At 41.5% G+C, this 17,583-nt stretch overlaps 1 pseudogene; it reads left to right on the top strand.

Annotated features, from left to right (window-relative positions):
- The first annotated feature begins 7,595 nt into the window (after positions 1 to 7,595).
- LOC126203346 (5S ribosomal RNA) lies at positions 7,596 to 7,713 on the top strand (annotated as a pseudogene).
- Positions 7,714 to 17,583: the final 9,870 nt, after the last annotated feature.

Here is a 17,583-nt window from a genome sequence, read left to right as displayed (position 1 = left end):
TTGTATCTCTGAATGTTCTTGACCGATAGATTGCTTTGAAATTTAAAAGCAACATTGCATTGTAATGTAGCGCACTTTCAATTTGTTTCAGCACCTGTTGGAATATTTTCTATAAGATATTCCTCACTTTCGACAATCTCTGTATGCTGACAGAAACATCGCTAGAAAATATCATATTTTTGTTTCAGAACCCATACCTGGTAAATGTTAGGAACACTTAGCCATGCGAGAAACACGATAAGCAGATGAATCATCAGTTTATTTCAGTTATTTGCGAGTACACTCTTGAGCAACAGTGTTACTTTTCTCCTAGAGGTATAAGCGTTGTTCTTTCTTGCCAACGTTGAAAAAATGAATAGTTGTGTCATAAATGAACGTTAAATACAAAAACTTAAAAATGAGGTAAAATGTTAAGAATTGTTGAACAATTAAAGGAAGTCGCGAAGACATACGACGAAAAATGCTGAGTTAAATTTACGTTTTCATAGTCGGAATATTCGGGGTTTTGGTGCTTGTGAACAATACGGGCCTCGTAACAAAGAAAGATCACATGTCAAAACTCCACGCATTATCAGTAAGCTACGATAAAATGAAATGAAGCTGCCGATCGACTGAGTGAGGAATTTAATAGTACTGCAAGTAGATTTGTATCTACATCTAATACGTAGTCCAGAACCGTACGGTGCGTGGCGGAGAATACCTTTTACTACTCATTCCATTTCCCGTTCCACTCGTAAATGAAGCGAGGGAAAGACAACCTCGACATCTCCGTACGAGTCCTAATTTCTTTTATCTTGTCCTCGCGGTCTTTACAAGAAAAGTGCGTTGGCGGCAGTAGATTCCGTACTGGTCAACTGAAAAGGCCGGTTCTCTAAATCTTCTTACTAGTGTTTCGTTAAAAGAACGTCGTCTTTCCTCCAGGGATTTCCATTTCAGGTCACGAAGCATCTACGTAATACTTAAGTGTTTATCGAACCTACCGGCAACAAATCTAGCAGCACGCCTCTAAATTTCTTCGACATCTTCCTTTAATCCAGCCTGTTGTGGATCGCAGACACTCGAGCTCTATTCAGGAATGGATCGAACTAATGTTCTATGATCGGTCTCCTTTGTGGACGAGTTATACTTTATTATTTTCCATTCACCTTCCCTACTTCCGACCTCATGTGCTAATTCTATTTCATATCGCTTCGCGATTGCTACATCTACATAACTAATCGACACGACCGTGTAAGCAGCACGCGAATACTACTTTATTCGAACACTGCAGATTGTTTTTCCCACTCATCTGCATCAAATTATATTTTCTCATATTTAAAGCAACCAGTCATTCAAGACGCCAAACAGAAATTTTGTCTAAGTCATCGTGTATCCGCTTACAGTCACTTAAGATTGACAGATTCCCGTGCAATACACCTTCATCAACAGAGAGCTTCAGACTGCTGCTCACACTACCTGTCAGATCATTTACACACTGAAGAGCGAAATAAACTGGTACACCTGCCTAAAAACATGTAGGGCCTCCGAGAGCACTCAGAATTGCACAACTTGATGTGGCAGGGACTCGACTAATGTCTGAAGTAGTGCTGGAAGGAATTGACACCTTGAATCCCGCAGATCACTTCTGAAGAGTACGTTGCAAGGCATGCCAGATATGCTCAACAATGTTAATGTCTGGGGAGTTTGATGGCCAGCGGAAGTGTTTAAACTTAGAAGAGTGTTACGGGAGCCACTCTGTAGCCATTCTGGACGTGTAGGGTGTCGCATTCTTCTGCTGGAATTGTCCAAGTCCGTCGGAATGCACAATGGATATTAATGGATGCAGGGGATCAGAGGGGATGCTTACATACGTGTCACCAGTCGGAGTCGTATCTAGACGTATCAGGAGTCCCATATGACTCGAACTGCTCACGCACCAATCCATTACAGAGCTTTCACCAACATCAACAGTCCCCCGCTGACATGCAGGGTCCATGGATTCATGAGGTTGTCTCCATACCCGTACAAGTCCGTTAACTCGATGAAATTTGAAACGATACTCGTACGACCAGCCAACATGTTTCCAGTCAGAATCAGTCCAATGTCTTTGTTCACGGGTGCAGGCGTGGCGTAAAGCACTCTTCTGAGTTTAAACACTTCCGATGCCCACCAAACTCCACAGACATGAACATTATTGAGCATATCTGGTTACACGAGTGGGCCTTCGGTACGAAAGCCTATAACGTTGATGTTTCGTTGAATGGTTTACATGTTGACACTTGTTGATGGCCCAGCACTGAAATCTGCAGGAATTCTCGGAAGGGTTACGCTTCTCTCGCGTTGAACGATTTTCTTCAGTCGTCGTTGGACCCGTTCTTGCAGGATCCTTTTCCCGGTGCAGTGACGTTGAAGCTTTAATGTTTTACCGGATTACTAATATTCAAGGTACTTTCATGAAATGACCGTAGGGGAAAATCTTCAGTTCAGTGCTACCTCGGAGATGCTATGTCCCTTCGCTCGTTCAAACTCGCGTGAATGTTGATAATTGCCATTGTAGCAGCAGTAACAGATCCAACTGCGCCAGACGCTTGTTGTCTTATATAGGCCTTGCAGGCCGCAGCGCTGTATTCTGCCTGTTTACGTTGTAAGTAGGCTGTTTAGGTTTTTTTATTGGTAACGCCACCTCAGTATGAAAATCACTGGCTGTGCCGTGTGCAGTCTGTGGCTGCTTTGCATTGTTGTAATACTCGCCATTGTAGTGTTAGGCAGCTGGCTGCGAACAGCGCGTAGCGTTGCGCAGTTGGAGGTGAGCCGCCAGCAGTGGTGGATGTGGGGAGAGAGATGGCGGAGTTTTGTAATTTGTCATGAACTGCTATATGTATGATGATATCAAGGTAAATACATTGTTTGTTCTCTATTAATATCTTTCATTTGCTAACTATCCCTATCAGTAGTTAGTGCCTTCCATAGTTTGTATCTTTTATTTAGCTGGCAGTAGTGGCGCTCGCTGTGTTGCAGTAGCTTGAGCAGCGAAGATTTTTGTGAGGTAAGTGATTTGTGAAAGGTATAGTTTAATGTTAGTCAGGGCCATTCTTTTGTAGGGAATCTTGAAAGTCAGATTGCGTTGCGCTAAAAATATTGTGCGTCAGGTTAAGCACAGTCTAGTAAAATTGTTAAAAGGGGACGTTTCATAACGTATCTCTATATTTTAATGCCCATGCCTATACCACTTCCTTTGGCGCTTCAGTGTATATATGGAGAAAGAGATCGGTCCTATTAATGTTTCCTGGGACGCTCTTGACGGAACCTTTGTCACCGTCGAAGTATTTGAGCCACTCGCATGAAACCTCTGCATGCTCGGACCTTTGTTCAATCTGCAATAGGGCACAGTGTGAAGCGTATTCCGGAGATCTAGGCATACGAAAGCATCTCTTTACCCTTACATGCTTCGCCGGATATGGTGTGAGAAAGGGGCAAGCTGAGTTTAGAGCTCTTTCAGTTGCTTCTGAATGCCAGGGTTGCCCATTTCTATGTCCGCAATAAAGGAGTCTGTGCGACTATCAAAATAATAAAGGCTTTCCTTTTGCTGTATTCGTTTGTCACAACAGATGAACAGAAGCCTTCGACCTGACAGTTATTTTTACACAGGACCAGAATTTTCTAGAGTTCTCGGCAAGATCTTTTGCTAACGAGGTACTGCAATGGCTGTAACGACACAGGTATCATTACAACACTAAACAAAATCTATAGTAACAGAATTACTAAATTGCGATCAGGTAAATTGTTTGGCTTTATACATTATAACTTCAAAAAGCAACAGTTGGTACCGCTTAAGCAGTGGTCTTCTGGCACTGAAAGAGGCGTTGTATGAGACACGCATAATGTAAACGCCCTTGAAAACTAGCGGTTGCGATGATGCAATCTAGTCATAATAACAGGTGGGCAACAAATCACCGTAACGCAGAGTTTCCCTGCCTCTGCATCTATTACTAGTACTAGAACGCTTTGGAGGGGCGCAGCTCGCATGTTGCATGTTATTACTCCGTATATTAGAGTTTGCAGAACGACGTTCTGGGTGCTGTCACACAGCACCTTTTGCGCTTCTTGTTATGGCTGTTCTCGCTGTGTGGCATTTAGTTACGAGCGTTGCCCTGCTTTTGCAATATTGGTACTCTTCAAGTGCTCTAGGTTATAATTGTGACAGTCGGTCTGAGTTGTACTTGGCTCTATCATCATCTGTGTGAAACAATAGCTTCGAAAATTTGCACCCGCGAACTGGGTTGCTGTGCATCAATATACATGAATGGTGGTGAAAGTCGTTGTATGCTTCGCATATCGAACTTTTTGCTGTCGACATTTTGCGTTTTTTTCTGAATCGAGAACGTGACAGCCACTACGGCGGATCTTTCCCGTCCTTAATACCCGTACCCGGCCCATACTTCTCCTATTAAAGACATCCACAGTGAGGGTTCCGTCTCAGAAACGTTGCATTCGTATTAAACGAAAAAGTCACTAACCCAGTTCCTGCGCCACTAGGTGCGCACGTCGTCATAAATCTCAAATGGACATTGGTTTAAGAAAACAGCTGCTTAACAACACATACTCGACAAAAGCTTACTCCTTCAAATTTAAATAATGGGTAACAACTGTCAGGCGCTAATTTGACGTAACAAATTGTGTTATACTTCTTTTCATTTGCTGAAGGGGTATTCATTTGTACTGAGTGGTAGCTGATCGGTACTTGCCCGCAAATATAGAAAGTCGTCGTCATTGTAATCACTGCCAATCTGTGCGATATAATGGCGAGTGGCACTCGTCGAGTAGTTGTCCAACATCTATTCTATAATTAATCTCATAATCTCTTCTGGAAGCAAGCACCACACTTAAGCATTAATGTTTCTTTAATGCGATTCACGAACCTCAGTTGATCAGAAGGGTGCGAGAGTGATTTCGGCAGTCAGAGAAATTGTTTCTCAATTTTTATACAGTCAACAGTCAGTCGTAAGTGAGCAGCGTTGCATGGATGTGGTTTACCTAGGATTTTGTGAGCAGCGAGTTGTAAAAACATAGTGAATGGAGTGAAAAAACGAACGAAATTTGTAAATTTTTTGCATCTCATATAGGAATGAAACCCGTAAATGGAAGTGAGCGACTCGGAAATTACACTACCTGAAATCAAATAATACAAGAAAATGGCGAGTCATTGTCACGTATCTTTGTAATGACCACAGTAACTGTACCGATGGAGAAAATGTAGACCTAGCCGTACCTCTGCTGGCATAAAGTATTTTTATGAAAGGGGTAGTGGTCTCCTGGTCAATGTTTCAAATTTTGTAAACTACGTTGAAAAAAAAGGAGGATTGGTGTTTCCCTAAAGTGTAAGATTTAATTGAATTTATGGCAACATGACAATAATTATAATTTCAGGAATGATGTGGATGGCATATAAAAAACATTTAGATTGGTTTGGATGTCGTTAAACCCACGACTGATTGGTTCTAAAGCTCTTAAAAGCACGCTTTCTAAGTTGTGTATCCTTTCCCAGCCACGTATATGGCATGGCAGTCAGCATGGTACATTCATAAGCCATCCATTCAACAGTTTCAAAAAGTTTCACAAGTCTGCAAACAAGCATTTGAGTCCGTATTGCATAAATATACAGCTGAGAAGTCAAGTAGCTTTGTTAAAATTACAACAAGCCAAACTAAGAGTGTAGAAGAAGTCGTCAAGAAGAATCTCGCGAAATTAGTGCAAACTAATCGCGCTAAGTTGAAATCGATTACTTCTTGCGTAATGTTTTTGTGCGCTACTTGACTTGCCATTAAAGGGGAAAAAAGTAAAATGCTGTTTTTGAAGAGTTACTGCAGTTTAGAGTAGAGTCAGGTAACAAAACATCGCTTAAACATTTTGAAAGTGCTCTAAAGATGCCAGCGGCGTATTTCTTCCAACACAAATGATTTAATTTCTGAAATAAAGTATACAGTTTTATGTTATACTTTACTTTACGGGTTGTGTGTGAGAGATAACACGATTCAGATTTCACATAAATCCATATGAAACTCAGTGTTGAACCTCTTGGTAGTGGTTCAAAGTGCAGAATGCGGGAAATTTTATCCATAAGAAATTTTCAATAGCAGGATAACAATTAGTTAACTAAATAGCGATTACCGTGGTACCAGCAAAAAATAACGTAAAGAGCGGGAAAACTTAAAAATTGTGAAATAAAGGGATTACGTTTTACTTTAATTGTACTGTTAGCTTGTTTATGTTCTTAACATCGACCAAGCACTTAAAGTGCTCTACAAAAACCAAGAGGAGAAAATGATGAGCAGTTGACAATGTCCTCAAAATTTATAAATTACACGTTTGAGGAAAATGTTTCGCTCTTATTGACATAAAAGCCTGAGGGCGCCGATGGTGTGATGTACCGTCGCGTTTTAATTAAGCCTCCCCACAATCACTCTACGTAAAATGGGAAGTATTTTATGAATGGTCCTACTACAGATAACGCTAACTGCGAGTATACAACTTTGTAGAAATTTGTTTTTGGTAAAACGAACAGTACAGTGTTGTCTATCTATACAGGTTCTGCAATGCATGAGAACAATACCACAAGTAACAAGGAAATAATTAGGAAAACAATTAATTATAACTTGTTTTCAAAGTATTTTCCTGATATGTCCGCCGGCCGAAGTGGCCGTGCGGTTAAAGGCGCTGCAGTCTGGAACCGCAAGACCGCTACGGTCGCTGGTTCGAATTCTGCCTCGGGCATGGATGTTTGTGATGTCCTTAGGTTAGTTAGGTTTAACTAGTTCTAAGTTCTAGGGGACTAATGACCTCAGCAGTTGAGTCCCATAGTGCTCAGAGCCATATTTTTTAACCTGATATGTCCATAAACAGTTTTAAGAAACTGATTGAACAGACCGTACCGAAATTCTCAGAGATCATTTGCACATAAACGTAAAATCTGCCTATTAATGTATAATACTGAATGTAACGGTGAAGCCGGCCTTTGTAGCCGAGCGGTTCTAGGCGCTACAGTCTGGAACCGCGTGACCACTACGATCGCAGGTTCCAATCCTGCCTCGGGCATGGATGTGTGTGATGTCCTTAAGTTAGTTAGATATATGTAGTTCTAAGTTCTAGGGAACTGATGACCTCAGAAGTTAAGTCCCATAGTGCACAGAGCCAGTTTTGAAACGTTCAATTTCGATTACCAACTGAAAGCTGTACCGCAGTTTCCACATTAAGGTTCAGCAGGAACTTAACGGAACAGAAAACAGATCCAAAAAACGAGAACGTTTACGAGAGTAAGTAGCAGGAGATAAAAGTATCCCCGCATTGACAGTGTTTCACGAGTACAGCCAACAACAGTTCACTTATGTGCGGCCTATGAGAATGGAGATCGCTTGGGATAGTGTCTTTAATTCGTCTGGATCTCTCAAATTAATGGCGACAACGCTTGCTAAATACCCTTCATAGCAATTCATAATGAATCTCATAAATCTGCAGTCACGCTACTACTTACAGGCTGAGCGTTCACCAGAGAAAAGTGCCGGTTCGAAAACATCTTTCCACACTAGCCACATATTTATTATTCCATTACTACACACGAGTGCAACGGCCTTGCCGCAGTGGATACACCGGTTCCCGTGAGATCACCGAAGTTAAGCGCTGTCAGGCGTGGTCGGCACTTGGATGGGTGACCATCCAGGCCGCCATGTGCTGTTGCTATTTTTCGGGGTGCACTCAGCCTCTTGATGCCAATTGAGGAGCTACTCGACCGAATAGTAGCGGCTTCGGTCAAGAATACCATCATAACGACCGGGAGAGCGGTGTGTTGACCCCACGCCCCTCCTATCCGCATCCTCCACTGAGGATGACACGGTGGTCGGATGGTCCCGGTAGGCCACTCGTGGCCAGAAGACGGACTGATAATGATAATAATTATTACACACAAACGGCTTATGATTTGGCGCCACAACTTCCTTCCTTCCCTCCCTTAACACTAGTTGCTCATCGTTGGACTCTTGGAAAGACTTCTAAAAATAAACTTATATCTAGTCAATATGGAAAAGGGTTCATTTCGCTAGTAACTGTGATACACCCCAGGTGCAAATTAAAAATTATGGGCGCCTTTTGAGCCACCTCTATCCTGGGGCCCCCAGCTGCCCCCTAAGTCCCTTGACCCTTAAACTGACCCCGTTCATTATCAAGCAGAGCCCTGAACCCTCTAACAAGGGAACCTCCCCATCGCACCCCCCTCAGATTTAGTTATAAGTTGGCACAGTGGATAGGCCTTGAAAAACTGAACACAGATCAATCGAGAAAACAGGAAGAAGTTGTGTGGAACTATGAAAAAATAAGCAAAATATGCAAACTGAGTAGTCCATGTCCAAGATAAGCAACATCAAGGATAGTGCCAGCTTAGTAGTGCCGTGGTCCCGTGGTTAGCGCGAGCAACTGCGGAGCAAGAGGTTCCTGGTTCAAGCCTTTCCTCGAGTGAAAAATTTTATTTTTTATTTTCAGTTTATGTCACAAATTCTTATGTTTTCATCACTTTTTTGGGTGTGATTATCACATCCACAAGGAAACCTAAACAGGGAAGGTAGAAGAATCTTTTTATCCATTCGCCAAGTTTACAAGTTAGGTGGGTCGACAACATATTCCTGTCATGTGACGCACATGCCATATAGCCATGTCGTATAGAATATATCAGACGTGTTTTCCTGTGGAGGAATCGGTTGACTATGGCCTTGCGATCAACTGTTTTCGGTTCCCATTGGAGAGGCACGTCCTTTCGTCTACTAATCGCACGGTTTTGCGGTGCGGTCGCAAAACACAGACACTAAACTTATTACAGTGAACAGAGACGTCTGAGCACGAACGGACGGATCATAACTTTGCGAAAATAAAGAAAATAAATTTTTCACTCGACGGATGACTCGAACCAAGAAACTCTTGTTCCACAGCTGCTCTCGCTAACCACGGGACCACGGCACTGCTCAGCTTACGCTGTTCATGATGTTGCCTATCTTGCAGATGGACTACTCAGTTTGTATATTTTGCTTATTTTTCCATAGTTCCACACAACTTCTTCCTATTTTCTCGATTGACTTGTGTTCAGTTTTTCAAGCCCTATCCACTGTGCCAACTTATAACTAAACCTGAGGGGGGTGCGATGGGGAGGTTCCCTTGTAAGTAATCTTTGAATGTGTGGTGCTCATTACTTACGGAGAACGCTTACCTACTTTTTTAAGCAGATGTATTTTGGTAATCAGTTTCATCCTCTTGTGTAATTTATTATATAGTTTTATTCCCTGATACAAAATGCTGTTCTGACTTTTTTCTTTGGTAAATGTTAGTCCAAACTTGGCCGTGTTCCACGGTTGTATATCGATTTATTAGTGAAATATTTAGTAACGTTTTCCTAATTTTCACAACCGACTGGTAGATGTACTCACTCCGTGCAGCAAGGCTGCTCATTTTTTTAAACAGTTATTTATAGGGAGTCCAGCTACAACTTCTGGTTATTATTCTTACAGGATTCTGCTGTTATGTAAGAACTGTGTCAATGTTTTGTGTCTTCGATCACCAGAAAAGAATCACGTAGTTAAGAACTGAGTGTATGTAAGAATGGTATGTCACCACAAGACAGTGACTGTTGGATACTGATGAGACAAGCCTGTGAGCGACACATCCTTTTTGCCAGCATCTTCGTGTGTTAATTATATGTTAACTGGTAAGTGGTATTCATCCAAAAAACATTGGTATTATACGTTCTATAAAAGCATCATTTATGCCTAGTACGACAGAACTGGGTTCCCTCTGTATGTTGATGCTAATACTGTTTGTTTCTTTTATGTTATTATTACTTACTGATCAGGCGTAAGCATCCTAGAGAGTTCCGTTGGCTTTCTCTGATTTGCAGAGGAGGACTGACCTCGTCACAATTTTCATGCTCGCAGCTAGTCTTTTGTGAGATGGCAATTAAATTGCATGACTCCTGGCTCTTGTCATAGGCATTGGCATTTCTGCAGCCGTGCACTTCCCAAACCATAAAACTGTGGTATTCTCTGAGTATTGGATTAATGGATCACATATAGTCATAGGCATTGGCATTTCTGCAGCCGTGCACTTCCCAAACCATAAAACTGTGGTACTCTCTGAGTATTGGATTAATGGATCACATACAGCGTAAGTGGTGTCAAAAATTATTTTGGAGAAATGTGTTGCGGAGGTCTCTATTGGAATATTCATGTAAGCTCAGTTGTAGTTAATGCAACCTACGATTTAATATAAGAGGCTTGGAAAACTTCTGTCATCTGAAATCGCGTTAGATAATTTCTGTAGGTCATACTTACATATGCGGAACGGATTAGTAAATCACGGCACTGTCTTTTTTGCTCATCTCTTCGTTATCTGTTTTGGTACAGTGCGCTGCTACAGTAGATTAACCGTTCGCAGCACCGTGACGAGGGGTGTACAGCCATTGCCAGAAGCTGTCTGGCATATGGGAGTTAACCAGTTGTGTCAACTCGAAGCCAGTACCGATGGCCGCGCACAGTGGCAGATGCGTCTTCGTATTCGGCGCCAGGACCACATGGGGCGCCTACTGAGCTTGCTTACGTCCTGGTGTAGTTTCCACTGCCGGCATCACAAGGTGCCCGTCATTTGGAACACAGCCAACATGGCTGTCCACTTCCGAGGAATAGAGCCGTTTAGCAGGAAGTCGTGGAGCGAATCAGCGAGGCTGCCTGGTGGACCTGCAGTTGGCGTTGCTGGTGGCTGGCTGTGAACGCGGGGCATCGTTCCGGACTGGAGCAGACGCCATTCCCGTATCCAGGGAGAGCAGCACGGTCAGGAGTCTAGTGTTGTTTGTGATGTGAAAAGAGACAACCAGCGTTGCAATTAAAATGGATGTTTATTGGTCGGTGACCGATTTCAGACTACGCCCATTGCCAAACTAACCGATGTTTGCCAATTAAAATGTCCGTTCAAAATAGCAATGAATAAAGTGGGTACATATGTGTATGGTCCCAACTAATGTACCCACTCTATTCACTGCTATTTTGGAGGGACATTTTGCTTGGAAAACATTGGTTGGTTTGAGAATGGGTGGAGTCTGACACTTGTCACCGTTTAAATAAAAATCCGTTTTAGCTGAAAAACCCGTTTTTTTTGCATCGCAATCTAAAATGAGTATCTGTCCCACTATACCCACCCCGTTGGAGTTATGATAGTGTTGCTTGTTCTGGAGTGCTTTCGATTACTGCTGTTGAACACATTGTGCTGGTTGTGACTGGAGCAGTCTCCTAGTGCAGACGAGTGTAGCTGGTTTGGTAAAATTAATTGCCATGTGACCAGAATTTTCAACTATGGAGAGGCTGCTGAAAGACCAAGTGAATTAAAATGAAAAGATTTAGTTTTATTGTTATTATTTTCAGTGAAATTTTAAAATTCCATTGCTTCTAGCATTCACTCTTCTGTTGTTCTCATTTATTGTTATAGATATGAGTGGTACCTGTTTTGTCGGACTTGTTGAACAGATCAGACAAGATTCACGATAAAGTAGTTGGCACATATACATTAATTTGATTTGTTTAATCGTATGGTGATTTTGTACAATATACAGCTGATATAAGGCAAATGATTTTATACAATATACATATGATATAAGACAAGATTAAACCTTAAAATCGGTGTTTTTCAACCAGTTAATTAAGCTGGGTGTGAGAGTAAACAAGGCATCGGGAATTCCAGGGTATGAATGAAGTGGACAGCGTTGGACTAAACGTTCAATTGTCTGCTCTTCTTGATTACATTCACACATTGGTGAACTGATCCAGCCCAATTTGTACCTGAAGTAGCTACAACAACCATGTCCAGTCCTTAACCTGTTGAGGCGGTACCAAAGCTTCCTCGGTAGGTCAAAACCTTTTGGCTTCTATGTGGGATCAAGGTGATGGGCTCTTGTTCCCAATATTTTTGTTGACCATTCATGCTTCCAACTTTCATTTAGATCAAAACCATCCGCGATGAGTTGTCCTGCAGTAACACTTGCTGGTATTCTTCGTCGCAATCGTTGCTGTGGCGGATGACAGAATTACTGGTGCATATTCATTAATAATCAGTATGAAAGGAATGGAAAGAAAATGGGATGTAAGGTGATAGGAAGGCATTGCAGCAACGCAAAGGCGAGATCTGGAAATTCGTGCCGGGCCGGGCCTCGAACCCGAATACCTGTGCCGTTTCCTACAGCTGCTTTAGGTTCTATTGTTAGTTTCTTGTTTAGCATTAGTAAAGTCGTCGGATTTTGGTTGGATATTGTGGGGTAAAATTATTATGTATTAATTATTATGTTCACCTTGTATAGTTCTTTCAGTATTTGTGGTATAATACTTCTTGCTCCAATTCATTGTTACTTGATGAAATTCAAAAAGGGCATTTTATTTTACCATGTGTTCTATTCTATTAGAATTGTGTGTTGTATTTGAGTCAATTGTGTGCTGAGACATTTACTTGTGTGACCTTGATGTGCTCGGAATTGATTAATAAACATATTTCAATATTATTAAGGAACTGCGCCGAGAGAACCCTTAGCCACAGTCCCCCGATCGCTTCCTTCGCCGCACGTGGGGCTTCATTATGTGGGACTAAAATAAGACATAGAGCGTACGAAAATAAGGAAGGTATTATCTGTCACCGAACTGTTTGACATGTGAGAGAGGTAAGTAAAGTGTTCAAAATCCTCAAGTGGCAGATACTTTACTCATGAAGCTGCATGTCTCGCGATATCCTCTCTAGGAAACAATATCTGTCTTTCACGGCATACAGCACTCATAATGTTGAGCGTCTTAAGCGTCGGTCCTAAAGAGTTAGTACAAATAAAGTCAATAACGTTTGTCGGTTAGAGATATAGAGTTAATTATCACTTTAAAAAGTATTTAATTAAGTATGTATGTTTTCTACATATACGTGTTTGCAGCCACGCTACGCACTGTGGAACTGGCGCCAAGGTCTGCCAGGGTCAACCAAACCTGTGACCATTCGTGCTGCAGTTCCTTGTATAGATTCTATATCCCCTGTTCAGCAAGATATACACGTCAAAGATTTTCTTTCTCAGAGGGCTTTTACGAGTGATATGTGTCGTGCAAACAGCTCCGGTACTCAGCTTGCCGGCAGTGTCTGAGAGTGGTGCGAGACGTAAGTTGCGCTCTACGAGTTTGTAAGTCCCTTGTAGACAGGCAACCTCCATCGCTCGCTAAATGCTCGCCATAGCTCACAGGAAAAAAACCATACCGGCTTTACTGGCGTTGTTGTGAGAGCTCAGAGCGTTCGGAGAGTGCTGAGTGGATATATTGCGTCACAGATTTCTGCCCTATTTCATATGTTATACGTTACTACAGCTTGGTAGTATATCTGCCGTACTTAAATGTAAGTACTCACGAAACTGCGTGTTTCGAGACGTGGTACGTCTCTGAGCGAAGAAATCGCCCATTTTACCGAATAACGGAACAGCAGGACTAGTTAGCGTATTTCGACAGTTCTAGACAAAAGCATAGCAGAACGTGTGGTCTCGGGCTAGCGACTTTGACTAGTAATCAAAACCGCCATAGGTCCCGGGTTCGAAACGGCTTACATTTTGATTAATAGTCAGCATCGTCGGCTGAAGACTTCCGGTCACCCTCACTCCGCCAATGGCCTTGTCAAAGAGGTGAAGGAGCAAACTGAGTGTCAGGGCAATCTCTTGTGCATAGGGTGGGAAACTGCCCCTAAAGGCGGAATAATCAGAAATGATCAACGGCACGAGGATGCAGAAGGTAATGGAAACCACTGCATTAAAGACACATAACGTGTAGGTTGAATTTTAAGAGATTAGTAAGGAAGCATCAATACACAAAGAAGCGGCATAAGGAAGAACTAAGGGATGACGAGATACGCTTGAAATTCTCTAAAGCTACCGGAAAAAAGAAAAAAAAGAAAAATATTAAGTTTCATGCAGTCTTTTGTGTAATGTAATATCTTGGATACACACCTTTTATTAACCTGACATGTCCCACATCATTACGAAGTGTCGTATTCATGATCTATGGAACAAGTACTAATATAATCTAATCGAATACACCAATAAGAAATAGCTCAGGAGGCAGTACAGTGGAAGAGGAATGGACATCTCTAAAAAGGGCCATCACAGGAGTTAGACAGAGAAACATAGGTACGAAAAAGGTAACTGTGAAGGAACCATGGGTAACGAAAGAAATACTTCAGTTGATCAGAGAAAGAAGGAAGTACAAAAATGTTCACGGAAATTCAGAAATACAGGAAATCAAGTCGGTGAGGAATGAAATAAATAGGAAGTGCAAGGAAGGTAAGACGAAATGGCTGCATGAAAAATGTTAAGAAATCTAAAAAGAGATAATTGTCGGAAGGACTGATTCAGCATATAGGGAAGTCAAAACAGCCTTCAGTGAAGCTGAAAGAAAGCGTGGTAACATTAAGAATGCAACGGGAATTGAACGGCTAAATGCAAAGGAGAGAGTGCATAGGTGGAAAGATGACATTGAAGGCCTTTATGAGGGAGAAGGTTTGTCTGATGTGATGTAAGAAGAAAATGGAGTCGATTTACAAGAGATAGGTACCCCATATTACAATAAGAATTTATGAGCGCTTTGGAGGAATTAAGATCCAATAAGTCAGAAGGGATAGGTAACTTTCTATGAGAATTTCTAAAAACATATTGGGGGAAGTGGTAACAAAGCGACTACTTACGTTGGGTGTAGAATTTATGAATCTGATGACAACTATTTGTACTTTTCAGCGCTGATTTCATAAATGCAATTCATGTTTTTCTATCACGTCACGTTTTCTCACAAAAAGGGAGTATTTTTAAGTATAATAACAAAATTTAAGCAATCACATTTTTTCCAAAGTTATAAAACTTTATTTTATTTATAAATCATGTTCTAAACTTGTTTCCAGTACACTTCAATTTCTCTTTAAGCTCATAAGTCCTTATAATAACGCTTTCGCTTTCTGTCGAAGTTTCTTTTATTGCTTATCCAGCTGTGGACTCGTTGAGGATCATCGTTGGAATTCGATTACTCGATAAATAGTACAATTCTCAAGGCTGTCAATTCAAAAGTACCTGGGTGTTAAAATTACGAACAACTTCAGTTGGAAAGACCACATAGATAATATTGTGGGGAAGGCGAGCCAAAGGTTGCGTTTCATTGGCAGGACACTTAGAAGATGCAACAAGTCCACTAAAGAGACAGCTTACACTACACTCGTTCGTCCTCTGTTAGAATATTGCTGCGCGGTGTGGGATCTTTACCAGGTGGGATTGACGGAGTACATCGAAAGGGTGCAAAAAAGGGCAGCTCGTTTTGTATTATCACGTAATAGGGGAGAGAGTGTGGCAGATATGATACGCGAGTTGGGATGGAAGTCATTAAACCAAAGACGTTTTTCGTCGCGGCGAGATCTATTTACGAAAGTTCAGTCACCAACTTGCTCTTACGAATGCGAAAATATTTAGTTGAGCCCAACCTACATAGGTAGGAATGATCACAAAAATAAAATAAGAGAAATCAGAGCTCGAACAGAAAGGTTTAGGTGTTCGTTTTTCCCGCGCGCTGTTCGGGAGTGGAATGATAGAGAGATAGTATGGTTCAAATGGCTCTGAGCACTATGGGACTCAACATCTTAGGTCATAAGTCCCCTAGAACTTAGAACTACTTAAACCTAACTAACCTAAGGACATCACACACACCCATGCCCGAGGCAGGATTCGAACCTGCGACCGTAGCAGTCCCGCGGTTCCGGACTGCAGCGCCAGAACCGCTAGACCACCGCGGCCGGCTGGAGATAGTATGATTGTGGTTCGATGAACCCTCTGCTAAGCACTTAAATGTGAATGGCAGAGTAATCATGTAGATGTAGATCTCTTTGTCATCCAGCAGTAGTCCACTATCATGTTGACGTTCCATCTTCCTTGTTTCCATTTCTTTGATGTCTTGGTGAAATCTTTCGCCCTGCTCTTCACTTTCATCACCATAGTTTACAGAGAAGTAGTCAAGATGTGAGTGGAGAAAATGAACTTTAATGCTCATATTATAGCCCAGCTGCGACGACTGTCTTGTAATTTCGATCTCTTTTGTTTCCTAGGAAAACGGTAACAACTAATTTAAAAGATATCCATGCAGCCTTTTCTTTTGTTTCCATTTTGTCCACAAAGTTGGGATCTGTCATTAGTTTTCTAATGTCTCGTCCGACAAAGATTCCTTCCTTTAGCTTGGCCTCGGATAAACCAGGAAACTGTCCACAAAGATATCTGAAACACTCCCCTTCTTTTGGCAATGCCTTAACAAATTGTTTCATCAGCCCCAACTTAATGTTAAGTGGTGGAAGTAAAATCTTTTTGGGATCGAGGGATCGACAAAGCTTTTCCTCTCAATATTTTTTACCCCTAACGGAAAGGTTTTTCTCAACGACCAAGCTATTTTATGTAGTGTTGCTTCCTGTCTCTTCTGTCCCATTCATAGAGAAAACAAGGGAACTTTTTATAGCCACTTTATTGACCAAGCAGCATTGAGATCACTTTTAAATCACCACATAGTGTCCATTTGTGGTCTGAATAGCAGAGTTTGCCTAAAACCAGTTCAAGGTTTTCGTAACATTCTTCTAAGTGAACCGATTGTCCATCTGGTATGGAAGTATACTTATTGCCATTGTCTAGAAGTACTTCTTTAAGTCTTCCTTTTGAAGAATCAATAAAAAGTCTCCACTCATTAGGAGCATATTTTATTTTGAAACTTGGCAAGTCCAGGAACGTCACAGCAAAACACCAGGTCACCTTCTTGGGAGAAGAAAGATACAAACTCCTTTTCCCTCTTTCGATACAAGAAAAGGATGTACCTGGAGCCAACACATGTTTATCTCTCAATCTATATCCTAAAACCTATGCCGATTCCTTATGAACGCCTAGGTATCTAACTAAATCGTTCAGATCAGATTGTGAGAATGGAATGGGATCGGTTGTTCCAGGATCGTAGCAATCTCTGTCTTCTTCACTGTCACCTTGCTAAGCCGATGGCTCGTGATCATCTATATCATCCAAAGAATCTGGAGGAGAGGATATTGGTACTACAGGTCCATGAGGAACAGGGCGAATGGCCGATTGAATGTTAGGATGCAACGCAGGAAATGCATATCCTCTTATTCCCATCTATTGTACTATAAATTTTTTTCCTTACTTTGTTACCTGAAGATATGACATTTCTGTGTTTTTGTATATTGTAATGGTTTATATATATATATATATATATATATATATATATATATATATATATATATATATATATATATATATATATATATCTGTCGATGTATATGTCTGTCGATGTATAATTGGTTTGTTTTGTAAATATTATTTGTATTTTTACGCTGGGTCTGGCCTAGGGAAAACTATGCTATCGAACGATTACATCGATAGGTCGTGTGAAGAACCAAAGTGTTTAGGATCTTTGGTAGTGTTAACTCTGCCGCATGGAGCGCGGGCAGAGGGAGTCTAGCTGGGGTAGGGCGGTGAAGCAGGTGTGT

This window comes from Schistocerca nitens, chromosome 1 (assembly GCF_023898315.1).
Source record: "Schistocerca nitens isolate TAMUIC-IGC-003100 chromosome 1, iqSchNite1.1, whole genome shotgun sequence".
Taxonomy (NCBI): domain Eukaryota; kingdom Metazoa; phylum Arthropoda; class Insecta; order Orthoptera; family Acrididae; genus Schistocerca; species Schistocerca nitens.
This window is presented reverse-complemented; position numbering and strand designations above follow the sequence as displayed.